The sequence below is a fragment of the Bos indicus x Bos taurus genome, chromosome 14 (assembly GCF_003369695.1).
Source record: "Bos indicus x Bos taurus breed Angus x Brahman F1 hybrid chromosome 14, Bos_hybrid_MaternalHap_v2.0, whole genome shotgun sequence".
Taxonomy (NCBI): Eukaryota; Metazoa; Chordata; class Mammalia; order Artiodactyla; family Bovidae; genus Bos; species Bos indicus x Bos taurus.
In genome coordinates this window covers 76,938,718-76,961,341 of record NC_040089.1, presented here as the reverse complement: position 1 = coordinate 76,961,341, position 22,624 = coordinate 76,938,718, and the positions used below count along the sequence as shown (strand labels likewise).

At 42.3% G+C, this 22,624-nt stretch overlaps 1 long non-coding RNA gene across 1 annotated transcript in view; it reads right to left on the bottom strand.

The window, feature by feature from the left end:
• Positions 1–22,411, bottom strand: part of LOC113903981 — a 32,731-nt gene extending 10,320 nt beyond the window's left edge. Inside the window, exons 1-2 of the long non-coding RNA XR_003514368.1 lie at positions 22,323–22,411; positions 19,663–19,665 (exon numbers count right to left, since the gene is read on the bottom strand). This is a non-coding gene — a long non-coding RNA (uncharacterized LOC113903981). The remainder of the gene's footprint in view (positions 1–19,662; positions 19,666–22,322) is intronic.
• Between the last annotated feature and the right edge of the window lie 213 nt (positions 22,412–22,624).

Genomic DNA, 22,624 nt, shown 5'->3' with positions numbered 1-22,624 from the left:
ATATCACTTCTATGCAGTGAATCTAAAAATCAATTACATAAATGAATTTACTTACAAAACAGAAACAGATTCACAGATTTAGAGAATTAACACATGGTTACTGGGCAGGAAGGGTTGGGGGAAAGGTTAGTTAGGGAGTTCGGGATTGACATGTACACAACTGCTCTATTTACAACAGATACCCAACAAGGACTTGTTGTATAGCACAGAGAACTCTGCTCAATATCATGCAACAACCTAAATGGGAAAAGAATTTGAAAAGAATAGATACACTGAATCACTTTGCTGTTCTGTACCTGAAACTATCGCAATATTGTCAATCAACTATACTCCAATATAAAATTTAAAAAATTTTAAAAGGTGCACCATGAAGAATCAAAGTGGGTGAGAGGTAAGAATTCTAGCACTGACTCAAAACAGCTGGCGTTTGCGGACGACTCCATCTCATCGATTTTGCTACCAAGTTTCTCTCCTAAATCTCCTCTTATTATTTCCTTGATCAAAGCTCTGCTTTTTCCTATACATCTGTCCATTTTCTTCCCTGTTTATTTATTTGCCTCCTTTTTAATCCATAAATCAAATAGAGACTTGAAGCCAATATCTGTTTATTAGTCTTTGCTTTTTCCTGTTTTCCAGTTACAAATCAACCTAACTTCTTTTACCTTCATTGTATCCTTTCAAATATCATCACTGGAGTTGAGTCTTCCAAATTTCCAGACCTCCTTCCATACAAGCAGCCTGAAATTCATCCCTTTTTCCACTGCCTCATCTTCCAGATTTTATCCATCATTCAAAGCAGTTGACAAATCAAGAACATTGCATCCAAAGAGAATCTTACAATGAGTAAGTTTAATACAGTTCATTGTATTTCAATGATTCTGAATAAAAATAGAAATAGACCCTTAATTTAATTTTTTCTAAGACCTCAGGCATTCAAATGCCTCTTGTGCTTATATTTAAATAGGTCTTAAGACAACTCATGGATTCCTGGACCAGGTTCCTTTGTAAGAGAAGGGCAGAGTTACTATCATAATGAACTCCTGTTCAGTTCAGTCGCTCAGTCGTGACCGACTCCGCAATCCCGTGGAATGCAGCACACCAGGCCTCTGTGTCCATCACCAACTCCTGGAGCTTACTCAAACTCATGTCTATTGCATTGGTGATGCCATCCAACCATCTCATCCTCTGTCGTCCCTTTTTCCTGTTGCCTTCAATCTTTCCTAGCATCAGGGTCTTTTCAAATGAGTCAGTTCTTCGTATCAGGTAGCCGAAGTATTAGAGTCTCAGCTTCAGCATCAGTCCTCCCAATGAATATTCAGGACTAATTTCCTTTAGGATTGATTGGTTGGATCTCCTTGCAGTCCAGGGGACTCTCAAGAGTCTTCTCCAACACCACAGTTCAAAAGCATCAGTTCTTCAGCACTCAGCTTTCTTTGTAGTCCAACTCTCACATCCATACATGAATACTGGAAAAACAATAGCTTTGACTAGACGGACCTTTGTTGATAAAGTAACATCTTTACTTTTTAATATGCTGTCTAGGTTGGTCATAAATTTTCTTCCAAGGAGCAAATGTCTTTTAATTTCATGGCTGCAGTCACCATCTGTAGTGATTTTGGAGCCCAGAAAAATAAAGTCTGACACTGTTTCCACTGTTTCCCCATCTATTTCCCATGAACTAATGGGACTGGATGCCATGACCTTAGTTTTCTGAATGTTGAGTTTTAAGCCAGCTTTTTCACTCTCCTCTTTCACTTTCATCAAGGGACTCTTTAGTTCTTCTTCGCTTTCTCCATAAGGGTAGTGTCATCTAGGTACCTGAGGTTATTGATATTTCTCCCAGTAATCTTGATTCCAGCTTGTGCTTCATCTAGCCTGGCATTTTGCATGATGTACTCTGCATATAAGTTAAATAAGCAGGGTGACTTATACAGCCTTGACGTCTTCCTTTCCGTATTTAAAACCAGTCTGTTATTCCATGTCCACTTCTAACTGTTGCTTCTTGACCTGCATACAGATTTCTCAGAAGGCAGGTAAGGTGGTCTGGTATTCCCATCTCTCTAAGATGAACTCTTGGGTGTTTAAAAACACACAAAGCTCTACTGGGAGCATGGCTAAACCTGGGAAACCTCCCTTTGGTTCTAGAACGTGTTTCTATTGCAGCAGGAGAGAAATGGAAGAATGCGAGGAGGAGGAGGAGGAGGAGGAGGAGGAGGAGGAGTTCCTTAAATAGAATCAGTTCAGACCTCTGAATAATCTGCTCCTCTTGTCCCCAAAGTCTGCAGAGGCTGTTTTATCTTCTACCCTGAAATATCTCATGGACCCTCAAAACCATGTTTTGAATCTCAGAACCCTTCAGTTCATCCATCCATTCATGTGCTTATTAAATGCTTGCTATGTGGCAACAGCTGTGCCAACCCCTTGGCTCTAGTCTGAAAGAGTGACTCATAAAATACATTTACCCTGACTTCCTAAATTCTTCAGTCATAATAACTTTCAGCATGGTATCTGTCCTCAGCCAGATGTTAGGATCAAATTGATTCCCAGGAGCATTAACTAATTAACACAGATGGATCTCAAGCAGACAAAGTCTGAGAAAGTGTGGAGGGTTTAGCTTGGAGGGAGGGAACTCAAAGGTCTTTAAATCACACACTTCACCCTCCAATCTTGTTAACTAGACTGGGCTAGTGTTGGCAAAGGACGGAGTTGAGGTCCCAAGCTTCCTCCCCTCCTCACTCAGTTGCCCTTTTACTAGTCAACTTCCTACTTGGAATCCAAGGCCCAGTTTCGCCCAGTCTGACACTCTTTTTTCTTTTAAAAAACCATTTAAAAGAGAAAGAAGCTGTATTAACCAAACTCAAATGAGGACTGAGAACACATCCTTATCACCTGGTCCATGGGCACTCCTCTTAGATTAGGGTAGATGGAAAGTCAGACCCCACTTCCACACCAGTTGCTATACAAACAGAGGCCAAGTATTTAACATTATGCTGAAATTTCTGTTCAAGATGATATAAATCACTGAATATACGTGCATCATTGCTACTATCCCTTGCACTGCTCCTTTCCGTTTGTAAGATGCATCTTCTCACCAGTCAGAAATCCAGGCTAGACTTAGTCATCACCCCATGGCTCTAAGCACACATCCAGAGTACAGACATCCATCCAAGTCACTGCATTCACCGAGAAGGCTCCTATTTTAATCATCCTCCTTCCTTGATTCTTGTCATTTCAACAAGTTTTCTTCTCCTCTAATGTCTTCAACAAGTTGCTTCTCTTTTTGTTTAGACCCTTTGTTTCCCTTCAGCCAACTTACTAATTTCCTCTTCCTGTCTGAGACTCACATCATCCTCTCCGTTAATGTTAATTAATGAGACAGAACTGGCAAAGTACTTTCTTAAATATAAACAACAAGATGTAAGCTATCACGTCTAGCAGAGACGGCTGACTCTGGAATAATGTGAGAAAGGTGAAGGCCATCTTCCTGTAGGCCTCTGATGCAATGTATCACTTTGCCTGCTCTGAGAGGTGATGCCCAACAGGTCCCCAGTCAGAGGGAAATGTTCTGCCTAGGGCTAGCTCATCATATTTAGTTCTGCTGCTTTTTTTTAAAAAAGAGCCAAGAATAAACAAGGGATAAAAGACAGTCTCTTCAATAAATGGTGCTGGGAAAACTGGACACCTCTGTGTAAAAGAATAAAATTAGAACATCCTGTAACACCATACACAAAAACAAATTCAAATTGGATTAAAGACCTAAAGGTAAAACCAGAAACCTCCTAGAGGAAAACATAGGCAGAACGCTTTTTGACATAAAATGCAACAATATTTTTTAATCTGTATCTTAAAGCAAAGGGGGAAAAAGGCAAAAATAAACAAATGGGACTGTTGCTGCTGCTGCTAACTCGATTCAGTCGTGTCCGACTCTGTGCGACCCCATAGATGGCAGCCCACCAGGCTCCCCCGTCCCTGGGATTCTCCAGGCAAGAACACTGGAGTGGGTTGCCATTTCCTTCTCCAATGCATGAAAGTGAAAAGTGAAAGTGAAGTCCTTCAGTCGTGTCTGACTCTTCTCGACCCCATGGACTGCAGCCGACCAGGCTCCTACGTCCATGGGATTTTCCAGGCAAGAGTACTGAAGTGGGTCACCAGTGCCTTCTCCAAAATGGGACTGAATAAAACTTAAAAGCTTTTACACAGTGAAGGAAACCTTCCACCCCATTGACAAAATGAAAAGACAACCCACTGAAGGGGAGAAAACATTCACAAATGATATGACTGAAATGCGGTTAATATCCAACATATATAAACAGCTCATACAACTCAACAACAACAAAAAACAAACAGCTCTATTTAAAAATGGGCAGAAGAACGAATGGAAATTTTTCCAAAGAGGAAAGGCAGATGGCCAACAGTAATATGAAGATACTCAGCATCACTAATCATCAGAGAGATACAATCAAAACCACAGGGAGATACCGCTTCACACTTGTCAGAATGACTGTCACCAGGAAGAACACAGCACATGTTGGATGAAAGGGAACCCCTGTTGGTGGGAACCCAGCACTGCTGGTGGGAATGCAAATTGGTGCGGCAATGTAGATAACAGTATGAAGGTTCCTCAAAACACTGAAAATAGAGCTAACATATGACCTAAGAATTCCACCCCTGAGTATATATCCTCCCCCAAATCCCCACTAATTTGAAAAGATATGTACATGTCAATGTTCACATCAGCATTATTTACAATTTCCAAGATATGAAAACAACCTGTGTCCATTAACAGATGGAATGGATAAAGATGTGGTTTATATAGACAACAGAATCAGATCAGATCAGATCAGTCGCTCAGTCCTGTCCGACTCTTTTCGACCCCATGAATCGCAGCACGCCAGGCCTCCCTGTCCATCAACAACTCCCAGAGTTCACTTAGACTCACGTCCATCGAGTCAGTGATGCCATCCAGCCATCTCATCCTCTGTCGCCCCTTCTCCTCCTGCCACCAATCCTTCCCAGCTTCAGAGTCTTTGCCAATGAGTCAACTCTTCACATGAGGTGGCCAAAGTACTGGAGTTTCAGCTTTAGCATCAGTCCTTCCAAAGAAATCCCAGGGCTGATCTCCTTCAGAATGGACTGGTTGGATCTCCTTGCAGTCCAAGGGACTCTCAAGAGTCTTCTCCAACACCACAGTTCAAAAGCATCAATTCTTTGGCGCTCAGCCTTCTTCACAGTCCAACTCTCACATCCATACATGACCACAGGAAAAACCATAGCCTTGACTAGATGAACCTTTGTTGGCAAAGTAATGTCTCTGCTTTTGAATATGCTATCTCGGTTGGTCATAACTTTCCTTCCAAGGAGTAAGTATCTTTTAATTTCATGGCTGCAGTCACCATCTTCAGTGATTTTGGAGCCCAGAAAAATAAAGTCTGACACTGTTTCCCCATCTATTTCCCATGAAGTGGTGGGACTGGATGCCATGATCTTTGTTTTCTGAATGTTGAGCTTTAAGCCAACTTTTTCACTCTCCTCTTTCACTTTCATCAAGAGTGATCTGATAGATAGAGTGCCTGATGAACTATGGAATAAGGTTGTGACATTGTACAGGAGACAGGGATTAAGACCATTCCCATAGAAAAGAAATGCAAAAAAACAAAATGGCTGTCTGGGGAGGCCTTACAAATAGCTGTAAAAAGAAGAGAAGCGAAAAGCAAAGGAGAAAAGGAAAGATATAAACATCTGAATGCAGAGTCCCAAGGAATAGGAAGAAGAGATAAGAAAGCCTTCTTCAGCGATCAATGCAAAGAAATAGAGGAAAACAACAGAATGGGAAAGACTAGGGATCTCTTCAAGAAAATCAGAGATACCAAAGGAACATTTCATGCAAAGATGAGCTCGATAAAGGACAGAAATGGTATGGACCTAACAGAAGCAGAAGATATTAAGAAGACATGGCAAGAATACACAGAAGAACTGTACAAAAAAGATCTTCACGACCCAGATAATCACGATGGTGTGATCACTGACCTAGAGCCAGATATCCTGGAATGTGAAGTCAAGTGGGCCTTAGAAAGCATCAATACAAACAAAGCTAGTGGAGGTGATGGAATTCCAGTTGAGCTATTCCAAATCCTGAAAGATGATGCTGTGAAAGTGCTGCACTCAATATGCCAGCAAATTTGGAAAACTCAGCAGTGGCCACAGGACTGGGAAAGATCAGTTTTCATTCCAATTCCAAAGAAAGGCAATGCCAAAGAATGCTCAAACTACCACACAATTGCACTCATCTCACACGCTAGTAAAGTAATGCTCAAAATTCTCCAAGCCAGGCTTCAGCAATATGTGAACCGTGAACTTCCAGATGTTCAAGCTGGTTTTAGAAAAGGCAGAGGAATCAGAGATGTAATTGCCAACATCCGCTGGATCATAGAAAAAACAAGAGAGTTCCAGAAAAACATCTATTTCTGTTTTATTGACTATGCCAAAGCCTTTGTCTGTGTGGATCACAATAAACTGTGGAAAATTCTGAAAGAGATGGGAATACCAGACCACCTGACCTGCCTCTTGAGAAATCTGTATGCAGGTCAGGAAGCAACAGTTAGAACTGGACATGGAAAAACAGACTGGTTCCAAATAGGAAAAGGAGTTCGTCAAGGCTGTATATTGTCACCCTGTTTATTTAACTTATATGCAGAGTACGTCATGAGAAACGCTGGACTGGAAGAAGCACAAGCTGGAGTCAAGATTGCCGGGAGAAATCTCAATAACCTCAGATATGCAGAAGACAACAGAATACTTAGCCATAAAAAAAAAGAATGAAATTTTGCCAACTGCAGCAACATGGACAGACTTAGAGGGCATTATGTGAAGTGAAATAAGTCAGAGAAAGCTCACTACTGTATGATATCAGTTCTATATGAAATCTAAGGAAAAATACAATGAACTAGTGAGGATAATAAAAAAGAAGCAGACTCACAGATGTAGAGAACAAAGCAGTGATTACCAGTGGGGAGAGGGCAATACTGGGGTAGGGAATTGAGAGGCACAGTCTATTACGTATAAAAGAAGCTACAAGGATACACTGTACAACACAGGGATCATGACCAATACTTTATAATAATTACAAATGGAACATAATCTTTAAAACTTGTGAATTACTATATTGTACACATGTAACTTATATAAGACTGTACATCAACTACAATAAAAAATGAAAATTGAAAAGTAAAACACACACAAAAAGTTAATTCACAAGCTGTACTGGAAAACACTTTAATTGTAAAAATACAGATTAGCTCAGTTCTCCTTGGCTTTCATTAATCTTCCTCCCTTTTCTTTACCCACTACAGGAAAACTACCACTGACAATTTGGCTTGCATCACCCCAGACTACTTTCTAGGTAGACAGAAGACGTATATACAGGTGATGCAGTTTCGTTTTGTGAAATTTTGTTTTGAAAATTACAAAAATGAAATTATACTGTTCATTTGGTTTAGCAATATGTTTTAAGCTAATATGTCTTGAAAATATTTTCCTATCTCTAAGTGTAGGTCTTCCTTATTCTTTCTGCTGCTTCATAGTTATGAATGTACCATAATTTAATCATCAGTTCCGAAGTGCTTAGCAATTCTCACTCTTCCCAGAAAAAATAAATGCTGAAAGAAATACTCTTGAATACCACTTTGCACATACATGGGAATATTTTTCTAGTACAGATAATTATTTTAATAAAAAACTGCCAAATTTCTCTAAAAACTACTTAACTAATCTGCATGCGCTTCATTTTTCCACATCTTCTTGTAACAATCTCCAATTTTTGTTTGTTTTTAAATATTTGTTACAAATATTTCCTCTGTTTCAGTTCCTTGACCATTGCTATGGTCCAGGAACTTTGTACAGAGTTAAACTGTGAATATTTTTCTTTATTGCATTTGCATTTAGCATATTGACTCAAAGACTTTGCCCACCTCAGATTTATAAACTTATCCCCTATTTTCTTCTAATTTTTAACAGCTTTAAAATTTAATTGTTTAATCTACCCAGAGTTCATTTTTGTGTATATTATAATATAAATAATTTACCTTTTCCCTCAAATGAATTGCCATTGGCACAAAATCATTTACTAAATAGTTAATGCTTTCTTCTCATATCAAATGCTGCTTTTATCATTTGCAAACTTCAATGCATATATTGTAGTCATGACAACTATGAGAGCCGGACCATAAAGAAGGCTGAGGACTGAAGAACCGATGCTTTTGAACTGTAGTGCTGAAGAAGACTTTTGAGAGTCCCTTGGACTGCAAGATGAAATCAGTCAATCTTAAGGGAAATCAACTCTGAATATTTATTAGATGGACTGATGCTGAAGCTCCAACACTTCTGCCACCTGATGTGAAGAGCCAACTCATTGGAAAAGACCCCAATGCTGGGAAAGATTGAAGGCAAAAGGAGAAGGGGATGGCAGAGAATGAGATGGTTAGACAGCATCACTGACTCAATGGACATGAATTTGAGCAAACTCTGGGACATAGTGAAGGACAGGGAAGCCTGGTGCGCTGCAGTCCATGGGGTCACAAAGAGTTGGCCACGACTTAGCAACTGGACAGCAACAACATGTATGTTGTTCTGTTCCTGGGTGCTCTACGAGGTGTAGCAGATCTGTTGTTCCATTTTCCCATGAATAGCAGACTGTTTCAATTACTATAACTTGAGTACACTTTACTATGGAAAATAAAATTCCTTCTTACTTAAAAAAAGAAATCTTAATCATTCTTGTGTTTTATTTTCCAAGATGAACTTTATACTTAGCCTGCCAAATTCCACAATATTCTTGTTGGAATTTTTATTTAAATTACTTTGAATTTATATCTACTTATCACATTTTTATTATATGTAATTCTGTAACTAGATGTTAAAAGCAACAAGATAGAATTGCCTTCAGGAAAACAGGAAAATTCCTTTGCAATGTTGATAACCACATACTGCATTTTCTACTGACTACAGAAGTGGAATTTAAAGACTGGAAGGAGAGATGAAAGATTTGCTTTTCAAAAGCTTTTCCTAATTGTTTATGAAGCTTCTGGTAAAGAATCTACCTGCAATGTGGGAGACCTGGGTAGGGAAGATCTCCTAGAGAAGGGAAAGCCTACCCACTCCAGTATTTTAGGGCTTCCCTTGTGGCTCAGCTGGTAAAGAATCCACCTGTAATGCTGGAGACCTGGGTTTGATCCCTGGGTTGGGAAGATCCCCTGGAGAAGGGAAAGGCTACCCACTCCAGTATTCTGGCCTGGAGAATTCCATGGACTCTATAGTCCATGGGGTCACAAAGAGTTGAGCACAACTGAGAGACTTTCACTTTCACTATCTCACACTACTAAAAGCAAAAGTTAAGTTGGGATTTCTGGGTAATGAAACAAATCATCTCACAAAGGGTAAACAGTTAGCTGATGGCAAGAATCTGATCCCACAGTGATGAGAACCTGGCTAAGGAGCGCTGAAGAGCGTGAAGGGGAAGCAACACATGGAGACTGTGTCCAAGGAGGAAATGGGCTGTCCTCACACCCTTGTTTGAGAGTTAAGGGTGTGAGGCATTACACCTAAGCATTTGGCTTCTTTGTCCTTGGGTCTCCACCCAGGACAGAAAGTCTTCAAGACCAGAAGTGGTTAATCCTATTCTTCACTTCATTCGTGGATCTTTAATATGCCTCATTCGTGTTCAGGAAGCTTGCAGGATTATAGTCTGGTATTTTCTGATTGTGACCTTGAGAAATATTGCCTGGGGTTTTCACACATGGTTAATCTTTTGACTAACTTTAATCTAGTTATACAATAACCTAATTCATTTAAAAGGGAAAACAAGCTTGGATAAACCCTGTTATTGTTTTAAAGGCACAAAAACATCAAAGGTAAACCTATATATTTCATTACCCAGAATATTTGGAATCTTTCAGGATTCTGGGTCCTAGGATCCCAAGAGCATTAGTTTTTCAAAAGATACTCATCATCATCCTTGCTGTGCTGTGCTTAGTCACTCAGTCATGTCCAACTCTGTGACCCCATGGACTGCAGCCCACCAGGCTCTTCTGTCCATGGGATTCTCCAGGCAAGAATACTGGCGTGGGTAGCCTTTCCTTTCTCTGGGGGATCTTCCCAACCCAGGGATCAAATCCAGGTCTCCTGCATCGCAGGTGGATTCTTTACCATCTGAGCCACCAGGGAAGCCCAAGAATCCTGGAGCGGGTAGCCTATCCCTTCTCCAGGGGATCTTCCTGGCCCAGGAATCAAACCGGGGTCTCCTGTGTTGCAGGCAGATTCTTTACCAGCTGAACCAGCAGGGACGCCTTCATCATCATTCCTCTCAGCATTTACTGACTAGTCACCTGGACTTTTGTTCAGTGCTGTGTATCTATTACTTAATTAATCTACTCTTACAAGGAGTAACTTCCCAGGAGATGGATACTCCTAGTATTCTCATTTTACAGATGAATAGATTGAAGTGAACAAAAGCTAAGTAAGCTGTCCAAAAACAGCTACCGCTAAGGGACAGGCTCTGTGTTGACCACACAGTCTGATCCCTGAGCCTAGACTGAACAGTTACTCTAAATGACTAAATTAACAGGATGTTTACTTAGACATAGAGATCTTTAAGAACTTGCTAATTACCACTCACCTTTTTGTTACTTTATTTAGAGAAACTGTTTTCTTTCCCCAGTGCCATATTTAGATGTATTGAGGCCACATATTTGGGCTCAGAGCTTTGATTCAAATGAAAGAGAAAGTGAGTCATCAGATTTTAGATGCTTCTTTGACCCAAGTGTTCTAATTTTGCTTGTTCTCCTTGGAAATGCACAAACATCCTGAATGCTTTTGTGACCGAAGCTTCTGAAGTCAGACAGCAACATCCCTTGCCTCACTTCGCGTTACTCACCCTCCCGTCTGTCCCTTACCTCTCTGCAAACTCCGTTCACTGCCTTTCTGCGTTAGCACCCACCAGCTGGTCACCGAAGATAAAACTTGCCATTCTTCCGCTCTTTTCAAACTGACTAATTTTTTTGTGTAGTTGAAGTTTGTGTAATAGTTACTGAAAGCCAGGTTCTTTCCTGGAGACATGAAGATGAAGGTGTTTGTAGGAAGTGGACCCCTGCAAGTAATTTCTGGTTTTGGAATTGTGGGCGGTACTTGATGAGATATGATCTTTCAGTTCAACTTAAAGACAGTTGTGAATGTCAATCTAACCCGGAATAATCTAATAACTTGATAATGACTGAAGAGTTGTATAAGATGCATTTATCTACCTACCTTGTAACAAACAAACAAGCTGCTTTCCAGCTTGCCTTGACACCCTAACTGTCACCGAAGGCACATCTGAAAAAAATTATCTGGGCTGCATACAATTTAGCTTAAATAAGGTACAATGAAGAAATGACTGCTGGTGACGCTCTCACTTTCTTTTTGAGAAAATGTCTGACTGTATTGGCATCAGGAAAAAAAAATCCCACAAACCATCTGTGCTAAGAGCCATCAGAGTCAAGCTCTCGGAGTGGAATTCCAGGCAGCCCCTTTCAAAGACAGCACCGCTGCAGAACAAACTGCCCAGGTGTTCTGTTTATAAGAGGTTGCGGGGATGGAAGCGTTCTGTTCGCAGACGCACTGTCTCAGTGTGATGGGCTCTGATGTCTGCTGGGGGTTGGTGATCTGCCAGGGTAATCTGCTGCAGGAGCACAGGCTCTGAACACCATCACACCACACTAGGCAGAGTTTCCAGTCCAAGATAGTTTATCATAGGGAAGAACCAACTTCCTTCCCTCATTTGGGGTGCATCCTTTCCTTAGCCCTGCTCCAAATGTCTTTCTAGAGATGCAGAGCAGAATTGCTGAAAGTACAGCAAGGAGAATGAGAAATGAGGGGCAACTGTTTCTACACGTTTTCACACCCTTTGGAGACATTCTCCTCCATTCAAATACACACACACACACAACACAGATTTTAAAGCCATATTGGAAAGATGGTTGAAAAGATGAAAGTAAATACTGGGCTAACTTTGAAAATACACTGGGGCCTGAGAGGAATCCCAGGGTATCATTAGTTGTGGGTGAGTATGCTTTCTCCTTGGAGAAGGCAATGGCACCCCACTCCAGTACTCTTGCCTGGAAAATCCCATGGACGGAGGAGCCTGCTAGGCTGCAGTCCATGGGGTCGCTAAGAGTCAGGCATGATTGAGCGACTTCACTTTCACTTTTCACTTTCATGCATTGGAGAAGGAAATGGCAACCCACTCCAGTATTCTTGCCTGGAGAATCCCAGGGACAGGGGAGCCTGGTGGGCTGCCGTCTATGGGGTCACACAGAGTCGGACACGACTGAAGTGACTTAGCAGCAGCAGCAGCATGCTTTCTCCTGGGAACCCCTGAATGAGAGTGCATGTTCAAAATCATAACGGAATGAAAGAGACAATAAATACCAATTCCGCAGAAGTCGAGGTCAAGAGTAGATTAATCGCCATCCATTAATAAATCTGAAACCACAACGTCGTGTGTTCCAAGTCATCTTGAATACAATTATGAATAGGGCTAAAATGTTTACATAGGAGGAAAAAGAAATGAATAATTCTGAATCACAATTCATTTCTCAGCTGGCAGAATCCCACATCTGGAAACTAGCTCATATTAATTTATAGTTCAGGAACATGTGGCTTCCATTATACTTCCAATCAGCCCCCACTAGAACCAAACCATTTTTAAAATAACAAAGTAAGAAGTATAAACCAGGAATTCAAGCCCCAGTTTCAGCACTGCATAATATATGCAGCTTTCTCACATTCCTCTTGTGACTGTGAGATAAGATGTCTGAGTTTTTTCTTCTTTCAGGCAGAGGATAAAACTTATCAAAATCAACTTTTTTTTTTAGATCTACTGTCAGCGTTTGAAAGAGTGGAATCACGTTTCATCACAGAATAAAACATGGCAGTACTAAAAGGAAAAAAAAAATCACATTTTTATTTTGTTAAAAATAACTCTGGTATTTTTATCCCCATGTGAAAAAAAGCAGTAGAGGGTTTACCTTTCGCCCTTTAGCGTTTCGTTGACCTGGTGTCCAGGCCCTCTTGACTGCTTATTTCTAGTTTCCCACTACAGATGCTGGTGGCCACAGTTTCATTCCATCAGAAGTCACCTGTCGCCAAAACTAGGTTTGCTTCTGCAGCCTGCTATCAGTAGGCTGTGGCAGATTATTCTGTCCTGTCCCAAATGCTCCCCTAGGGACCTGCAGCTCCCCCTTCAGTCCTGATTGTGAGCAGGGTTGTGACCAATACGGAGGCCTGGAATGAAGCAGGATGATGCTGGGTGATTTCTGAGGTTGGGTCAGCTTTCCCTGGGGAGCTGGAACACTCCTGCCAAAACCCTGAACCCCCTGCGAGAGGCCCACTGCCCCAGAGCAGCCGCGCTGTGAGGAAGCCCAGCTGCTCCTGCCCTGCTTCTCCAATTCAGACACTGTCGGCAGCCACCTGAGCACCCTGAGCCAGAACCTTCCTGCAGGGCCCCTGTTCACAGAGAGCCATCCCCCAGAAACAGTAGAGATAAGGAAATAGTTGTGTGTTTTGGAGTGTTTTGTTACATAGCAATAATAGTAGAACACAGGGACCGAGAAGAAAGTAAATTCCAAATTGGAGTAGTACCCTAGCTTCAGAAATTGATTGGCAGAAGAATTTCTGGAGAAAGTCTGTTTAAACACAGACATTCTGCTTGGCAAGTTCCACTATTTCTCATTAGGATGTTGCAAACTCTAGATCATGGTTGGCGTAGAGACTGAGACATTTAAATCATAAAGGTTAATCTTATTTTCTTCAATCTATAACTAACTACCCAAGTGAAATTGCAAAAGAGTCAAACCCAGAAACAAAGTGGAGTTATATGGCAAGTAGGTTGGAGTTACTTTGAATCAACCAAATTTTTTTCCTGAGCACAACTCCCTTCTCTAGTGGACAAAGTCTCCCCCACCAACACCCCCCACCACCACTGCCCCTTGTTTTCAAAGTGGTAAATACCAGAATGGACTCCTACTGTGCTTCTGGAATTCTATGTCCTTCCATGAAAAGGAAAGCACTGATTAAAAAAGGAAATTGTCAGGAGGTGACATTTTCATTCTTTCCTAGAGGGTTGGTTTTTTAAATTTGGATGCATTAAGCTGTGCTTTCTCATCAAGCTGCTTGGTAAATAGAGATATTCTTCAACACTTTAATGAGTGGTATGTCCTTTGTCTTACATGCAACCAAGACGGGGGAGCTCCGTCTTCTCCAGGACCCCACTGCTCCCCACAGCACTTGGAGAATAGGAAGTCTGAGATTCAGTAAGACCTTTACAGGTGTCTACGAGGTAGTAATAAATAGCTATCAACATCAGGCTCATATCAGCTAGACCTCATGGCAATCGTGTGGACAGAAGTGAAAAATGGGATAAAACAAAGGAAAATGTTACCTCCTAGAACATGCCTTTCCTAGTGAAGTGTTAGTCACTCAGTCGTGTCTAACTTTTTGCAACTCCATGACTTTAGCCTGCCAGGCTCCTCTGTTCATGGAATTCTCCAGGTAAGAATACTGGAGTGGGGGATCTTCCTGACCCAGAGACTGAACTTGGGTCTCCTGCATTGCAGATTCTTTAGCATCTGAGCCACTACAGAAGCCCTGTAACCTCATCTCAGAGAGCTCGTCTTCCTTCAGTCTCAGGGCCTCTGCCTTCTGCTCCTCCAAAATTCTTACTCCCCCAGGCACGTGATGTACTAATAGTATATCTTTGGTCTTGCAGGGCTAGACTGCAGACTCCCAAGATGAGGGACAGAGGGGAAACTTGCTGTGTCCCCGGGGCCTGGATCAGAACCTGGCACAGAGTAGGTGTTCATTGAATATCTGTTGAATAATTTCAATTCTGATTTCAAGCAAAATTAAAAATAGGTAGTTGGACGAGAGAAAGATTTAGGTGCAAAAAAAGAGAAAAATCCACGCGTTAGGGACTGGAAACAGATAGGCTCTCACTGGAACACATTAGAAAGCCTAGCTGATTCCTGCCCTGTGTCCCAGGCTTCATTTTTTATGAAGAGTTAACAAGACGCAGCAGAGCAGCAGACCCATGACTCAGGAACAGGCTGCTTCTAACACACAAGGAACCTTCATTGCAAAATACCTTTGGCCAGAGAGGAAACAGCAGTCTTGGGTTCATTTTCCTGTCTCATGGTTCTGGCACTGACAGACCTTCCCTTTTCATTTTTATTGACCACATTTTATATATGTGAGTGAAAAATCTCTCAGCAGCATCCTGATCGCTTTGGTACCATGGTCCAGAAAGTAGGACAGTTTATCACTCTTTAAATCATTCACCTAATGCCTCTATAACATAGAGCCCGGTTTTATATTTGGGTCCGCTGAGTCCTTCCTTCGTGCATTTAGCAAACACCTACTGCATGCCCATTCACGGTGGGCATTCTCGGGGAAGCCAAGGCGACTCAGACCCAGCTCCCGTCCCCAGCAGGCTGCACCATTCTCGGGGAACACCTGTGCAATGCTTCTTTTCTGGAAAAAGTAAGCGACAGTTTGTATTAAATCACTGAGTTTATTTTCACTCCTCGCACCAGCTGTACAGCAGCTTTCATGATATTCGTTAATGTCATGGAAAATTTCCTCTGAATTTTGTTGTCCTGTCTGTAAAAAGCCAGAAGCGGAGGGGAAACATATTAGGACAGCTGGTCTACGCGCCTGAGATGAGCAGGACCTGAGTGGGTGAGTTTGCATTCCTCTCACTGCTGCCTTTATCACCACAGCATGGAGAATTAGTCATTTCAATAAATCTCCAGATCACAGGGTTTTTGTTTTTCCTGACTTCATGAAGACATTTTTACAGTTGTGTATATCAAATTCATTTACTCATCCGTTCATTTATTCAACAAATACATCTCGAGTTTCTGTTACCTGCCAAATAGCACTCTATCTCAAGGAGCTTGCAGCTTTGAAGGAAGATAGACATGAAAACACAATATCAGTACAAGAACTTTGATTTCCTAAGGACGAGTGTCGGCTTGGGCAAGGCAATGGGAAGATGGGGGCGGGGTGGGGAGGAGCAGAGGGAAGGAGCGAGAAGCAAAGGGAGCTTCATACATAGGTGAGAACTAGGCTGCAAGGCAGAGCATAAGGAAGAGACGCTAAGCAGGGCTAAGCAGGGAAGCCAGCGGGCCGGGGCGGAGGCTGGGAAGGGAGGATGTGTTACAGGCAGGGGCAATGTTAGGAGAAGGGAGGACGCAGCACGGGTGGTCCTATATTAAAATGAATGTAAAATAAAGGCGAAAAGGGGCGGAGAAACTGGAGGAAGATGAGTCTCCTCGGAAAGACCTTGCATTTCATGCAAAAGGGTACACATGCACCCCAGGGGGCATGAGAAAGCAGCAGAAGAATAATAAAATCAGATGCTGTTTATAGACATCTGCTGACAGCAACCTGAGGGCTGAACTAATGATAACGGATGAGAGGGTGGGGAAAGCCGAAGATAGACAGTAAGGTACCTGCTGAAATAGCACAGGTGAGAGATGGTATTATCCTGATCTAAACAGATTCAGGTTTGACTCTTTGATTAGCTGATGGTCAATATGAAATAATGAACAGAGAAAAATTAGACCTAAGGCATGACTTTAACAGATACTGATTCAGTATCTATTGTCCTCCAGGTGATGTGGCAATTGCCAGGGAGGAAAAGGTAAGTACTTGTTCCAAGAGAGCTCCAAGCTTGATTAGCTGATGATCAATATGAAATAATGAACAGAGAAAAATTAGACCTAAGGCATGACTTTAACAGATACTGATTCAGTATCTATTGTCCTCCAGATGATGTGGCAATTGCCAGGGAGGAAAAGGTAAGTACTTGTCCCAAGAAAGCTCCAAGCCGCAGGAGTGGGACAAATCAAGTCAGCAGCATCGGCATCCACCAGGACAAGGGCTATACTGAAGCATGAAAGGCCCTGGAGACAGTGATGGAGGGTCTGCATTCTCTGATTATCACAAGCACCAGCTCCGTAAGAGCTAGCACGGTTTTTTAATACTCGTGTGTGTCCACTTATATTTGCAGTACGTGTGTTCAGTCGTGTCCAGCTCTTTTGCAACCCTATGGACTGTAGCCCACCAGGCTCCTCTGTCCATGGGATTTTCCAGGCAAGAATGCTGGAGTGGGTAGCCATTTCCTCCTCCAGAGGATCTTCCTGACCCAGGAATCGAATCTGAGGCTCTTAGGTCTCCTGCATTGGCAGGCAGGGCCTTTACCACTAGAGCCACCTGGGAAGCCCCAATACCCCACAGTATTCTATAATTATGTGGTGGTACATTTGGACTACATTCAATTTTTTTCTTCTTCTTTTTTTTTTTTTAAGCTACATTAAACACTTTATTTCATTTTAAAAACATACCAATTTGAAGAAAACATGGTAGTGTGTGTTAAATCTAGCTTGTTAGATACATGGATGTCTTATCTAGTATTCATTCCCTTTCTCATGCACAAGGCCTGGGCAGACATCACCTTTTCACTTCTGTTGGGCTAAGCAACAATACTTCTGCAGTTTGTAATTTTTCCCTGTGACTATGATTATCCAAAACCCACAGATACATTCATTTTTAGAAAAGACATTGAAGATAACCTTTTGCAAAGGTACACACACATTTGGACGGCTAATGACAGCACCTAATTTATATTGCTCCCATTAATGATGGATTTAGCTTTTACTTAACAAGGTTTTAAGGAAACATTAACAGATTGCAAATCTCGTCCCGCTTTTGTGCTCCAGTTAACAGCCCAGCTGAATATTAACCGCTAATTGGTTTCACAGAGGACAGAGCCTAAGGTCCCTTACAGCAGCATGTTCAACCAATGTGACTGGAGTGCCTCCTGCTCCTGCTCCTGCCGCAGGCCTGGGATGAAAACTGGGTTTCTGAAGGGCACAGCTGGCTTCTCTTGCGGCTGTCTCGTGTGCTGCGTGGTTGTTGGGAAGACATGATTATGTGCTTGACAAGCGTTTGAAAGAAAGTGAAAGTGAAAGTCGGTCAGTCATGTCCGACTCTTTGTGACCCCTGGACTACACAGCCCATGGAATTCTCCAGGCCAGAACACTGGAGTGGGCAGCCTTCCCCTTCTCCAGGGGATCTTCCCAACCCAGGGATGGAATTCTCCAGGCCAGAACACTGGAGTGGGCAGCCTTCCCCTTCTCCAGGGGATCTTCCCAACCCAGGGATCGAACCCAGGTCCTTTACATGCAGGTAAATCTAGCCTTGATTATCTCAAGTTGTCTCTGCGATCCTTAGACAACAAGTACCTGTGACAGCACCTTCATCAGCTGAAAGCTTTGCTGCCTTATCCTTTACACGTGACTTAGTTCAACTCAGAGAAGCACGTTCCTGTGAGCTGTAAGGGCTCTCTGGTCCCAGGACTGTGCTTCATCTGCCATCTGTGCAAGTTGTTTTCACAGCATCAATTTTTTCCCCAACTAACCTGTAAGTTTCTTAAAATCAGAAACCACGTCTTACATTCATTCTGCAAACCCCGATGCACTGCACGTGTTGGTGATGTGGACAAAATTCTTCTGCATTGGCTCTGCTGCCTGCCATCTGTGTGTGTGTGTGTGTGTGTGTGTGTTAGTCACTCAGCCGGGACTGACTCTTTGCGACCCCATGGACTATCGCCTGTCAGGCTCCTCCATCCATGGGATTCTCCAGGCAAGAAGACTGGAGAGGGTTGCCATTTCCTTCTCCAGGGGATCTTCCCGACCCAGGGATCGAACCCGGGTGCCATCTGTATATCTTAGGCAAATTTCCTTCACTTCTCCAAGCTTCAGTTTACTTATGTGAAAAAGAGGGAATAATATATTTTGAGGGCTAAATTAGATAACAAATTTTTAAAATGCTCTGGAGACCTAAGTGAAATTACCAAACAAATATAATCTAAAACAATTAATAACGCATATATTACCAAGCATTACACTTATATGAATATAATCTTCTTGCTATTGATGATTAAGGAAAGTAACTCCACCCACTCCCCCGTGGATGGCAAATTTCTTAGAAAAAGAATTTCTGAAAGGAGAAAAAAACAATTGTTTCACGTGGTTTGTACAGTACTGTTATGGGGCAACAAGCTTACTTTTTTATGACAATGGCAATGCTATCAATTATCTCCAGAAACTATAGTGCTGAGGGCATCTATGATATTTACCAAGGAAACATGTTTTAAATACAATCCACTTAAAGTGTGTTTATTCTAATTAGAAAAAAAAATGCAGAAAATATTTGTATTCACTGCCAAAAATTGAGAAGAAAAGATTCGAAGAATGAAAAGTATGCAATCAATATATTCAAGGTGTTGGTCGTCTTACAAAATAAATTCCTGTGTTTAAAAGTCACATCAGTGAAATGAAAATAGGAATTGTAAATGTTGCATTCCTCCTGGAATATTCATTTGGTTGCTATGCATTTCATTGCTACACTCTGTTTTTTTTTTTAACTTGAAGGATCAAAATTCTATTAAAGATAAGTAATACTGTTTTTGAAAATTTCGAGTTGGGGATGCTAAGTCCGAAACCCCTCGTCAGCTTAGGTTGTGTAAAGTATCTCCTCTGTGGGTCTTATTGACTGACAAAAACACACAATCTAAAAGTTTGGAATTATGTTTTATTTGGCAGACAAACTGAGGACTTCAGCCTGGGATTCAGCCTCTCGGGGTTTCCCTGTTGGTACAGTGGTAAAGAATCGACCTTCCAGTGCAGGAGTGCAAGAGTCAGAAGCATTCCCTGGAAGAGGAAATGGCAACGCGCTCCAGGATTCTTGCCTGGGGAAACCACACGGACAGAAGAGCCTGTCGGGCTACAGTCCATGGGGTCGCAAAACAGTCAGACATGACTGAGCGCGCGGGGACTAGGGACAGCCTCTCAAATGGCTCTGAGGGATTGTTCCAAAGAGAAAAGGAAGCAGCCAGGATGTATAGGAGTTTTCACACACACACACACACACACACAAAACAAGCTATTGAAACTTCAAAAGATTGTTGTTATTTAAAGAAAACCAGACATCTCAAGTTTAGGAATTTAGTACTTTTCTCTATCAGGGAAGATGCAGAAGACTGGAGTCACTGAAATCATTTCTTTGATAGGCATCTTAACTCTCTAGGGCCAGTATCCTCTTTTCTACATCCTGAATCCCCTCAGGGGTACACCACTGGGCCTGGGGGCTTCAGTGACTGAGGTTCAGTGGCCCCAGCATCCTTTGTTCAGTGCTGAGGCAGCCAACATAATTTGTCTACAGCCTCAACTCACAATTTTTACCTGGGAAGTCAATGAAATATGCAGTAGAAATTAAAAAAGCATTATCCAGACCTTAGAAGTAAGGTAGCCAATGAACTTATTCCACCAATATACCATCTCTATGCTCAAAGATTCCACAGCTGCACATCGTGCCTTTAACCCAGTAAGCAAGAGAGCCAGCTGTCTCACCTAAGCTGGTGTCCAGCTGGGGGCTGTCCACTTCCCCCCAGATAAGAATATGCCATAATGGGCAAGGAGATAGGTGGGGGGAAGTGATCCGGTATTAGCACTCCCTAAGGAGCAGTCCAGTACTCTTGTCTGGAAAATCCCATGGACAGAGGAGCCTGGTAGGCTGCAGTCCATGGGGTCGCTAAGAGTCAGACACGACTGAGCGACTTCACTTTCACTTTTCACTTTCCTGCATTGGAGAAGGCAATGGCAACCCACTCCAGTGTTCTTGCCTGGAGAATCCCAGGGACAGGGGAGCCTTGTGGGCTGCCGTCTATGGGGTCGCACAGAGTCAGACACGACTGAAGCGACTTAGCAGTAGCAGTAGCAGTAAGGAACAGTTCACAAAACACCCATAGGAGTGCCCTTAGTCCTTTAGAGATTATCTTCCCACACTTGGTAACTGGAGGCTTTTCTTAAGGATTTCTTTGCTGGGTGTTTCCTTGAGTAGCCACTGCTTTTTTTTTTGCTGTCTTACTATCATGGCATTTTCCTTATTGAAATAATTTTGAATTGTCATGGTTTTTATTAACTGTAATCAATTCATAGCCTGTCACCTGGCTGATTATCAGCACGGCAGAGCCCAGTCCTTTGCACTTTGGAGGCCCTGAGTGGCCACTTGGTGAATGGCCACTTACGTCACAGCATGTGGTTCCAAAAGAGACTGTTAGTAGCGACGTCCCAGATGGCTCAGTGGTAAAGAACCCGCCTGCCGATGCGGGTTCAATCCCTGGGTTGGGAAGACCCCCTGGAACTGGAGAGACTCTAAGTAAAAGAAAATCCTGCCATTTCCCTCAGGTCATGGAATCCAGCACATGCTTTTCCATGAAAAAGAGGTCATTTCCAACACAAGCAGATTACGCTGGATGACAGGCTCTTGAAACACTAGTTTTCATTTTAAGGTTAATCTTAGTCCTTTGAAGATTTGAGATATACAGCATTTGGAATCTCTTTTTTTCTGATCTTCCATCTACAACACAGGGATCTGATGCCAAACTACTCCCAACTCTGAAACCATACATTTACTTTTGTTTTTCCTGTATGATTAATTATATCCAAGTTTTAAAGAGACACACAGAACCTTATTATTTTCACTTTTGTTGAAAATGAAGCATCATATTCTGATATAAAGTGACCGATGATACTGTAATCAAATGTTCTTTATATTTCCAATTAAGGATTGGTTATAGGAGTAAAATTCTTTTCGGGTAAATGAGTAACCATTTGTGCATTCAGTAGTACATCCTGAAAACGTGTACTGAATCCTTTCTACGCTCTGTACCAAACAGATCACCCAGCATCGCCTGGGCCTGGAGCACATCCTGACCCATTTACAAGCGGGCTGAGGTGAGACTGATGACTAAAGATAGAGGTGGCTCTAGCAGATCTTCAGAGACACTGAGTGCAGAATGAAGATGACGTGGACGTCAGAAGTCTTCAGAGAGAAGAAACACAGATGCCTTTTGATCTCCTATCCCTTTTCTCCCCATCCACCACGTTTCATAGTTCTCTCCTAGTGTGTATTCTTAGAAAGCTGGTTTTTAAGGCACCCCAGATGCCCGCTGAGTGCCTGGATACCCTTGGCAGCTGCCTGATAATCATAAGGACAAATGACCAACATTCAATAAAGTGATGAATGCTTTAAAATTTAAAAGTAACTTAAAGCAATTGCTGCTAAAATTCAGCACAGTGAATGCAATTAACATGAAGCCAAATTTGCTTTCACAGATTATTAAAAAAAAAAAAAAAAGATTGATGCATCCTTGGAGAGGAACCTACACTTCAATACCCCAATAGAGGAAGAAAAGGGCTTCCCTGGTGGCTCAGAGGTAAAGAATCCAACTGCAGTCCAGGTGACTCGGGTTCCATCCCTGGGTCGGGAAGATCCTCTGGAGGAGGGAATGGCCACCACTCCAGTATTCTTGCCCGGAGAATCCCATGGACAGAGGAGCAGAGGGCTATTGTCCATAGGGTCGCAAAGAGTCAGACCTGACTGAAGCAACTGAGCTCACAGAGAGAAAGCAAACGCCCTGCTCACAGCGATCATGCCGTTTTTCACTCACACGGCACCGGCGTCCCCT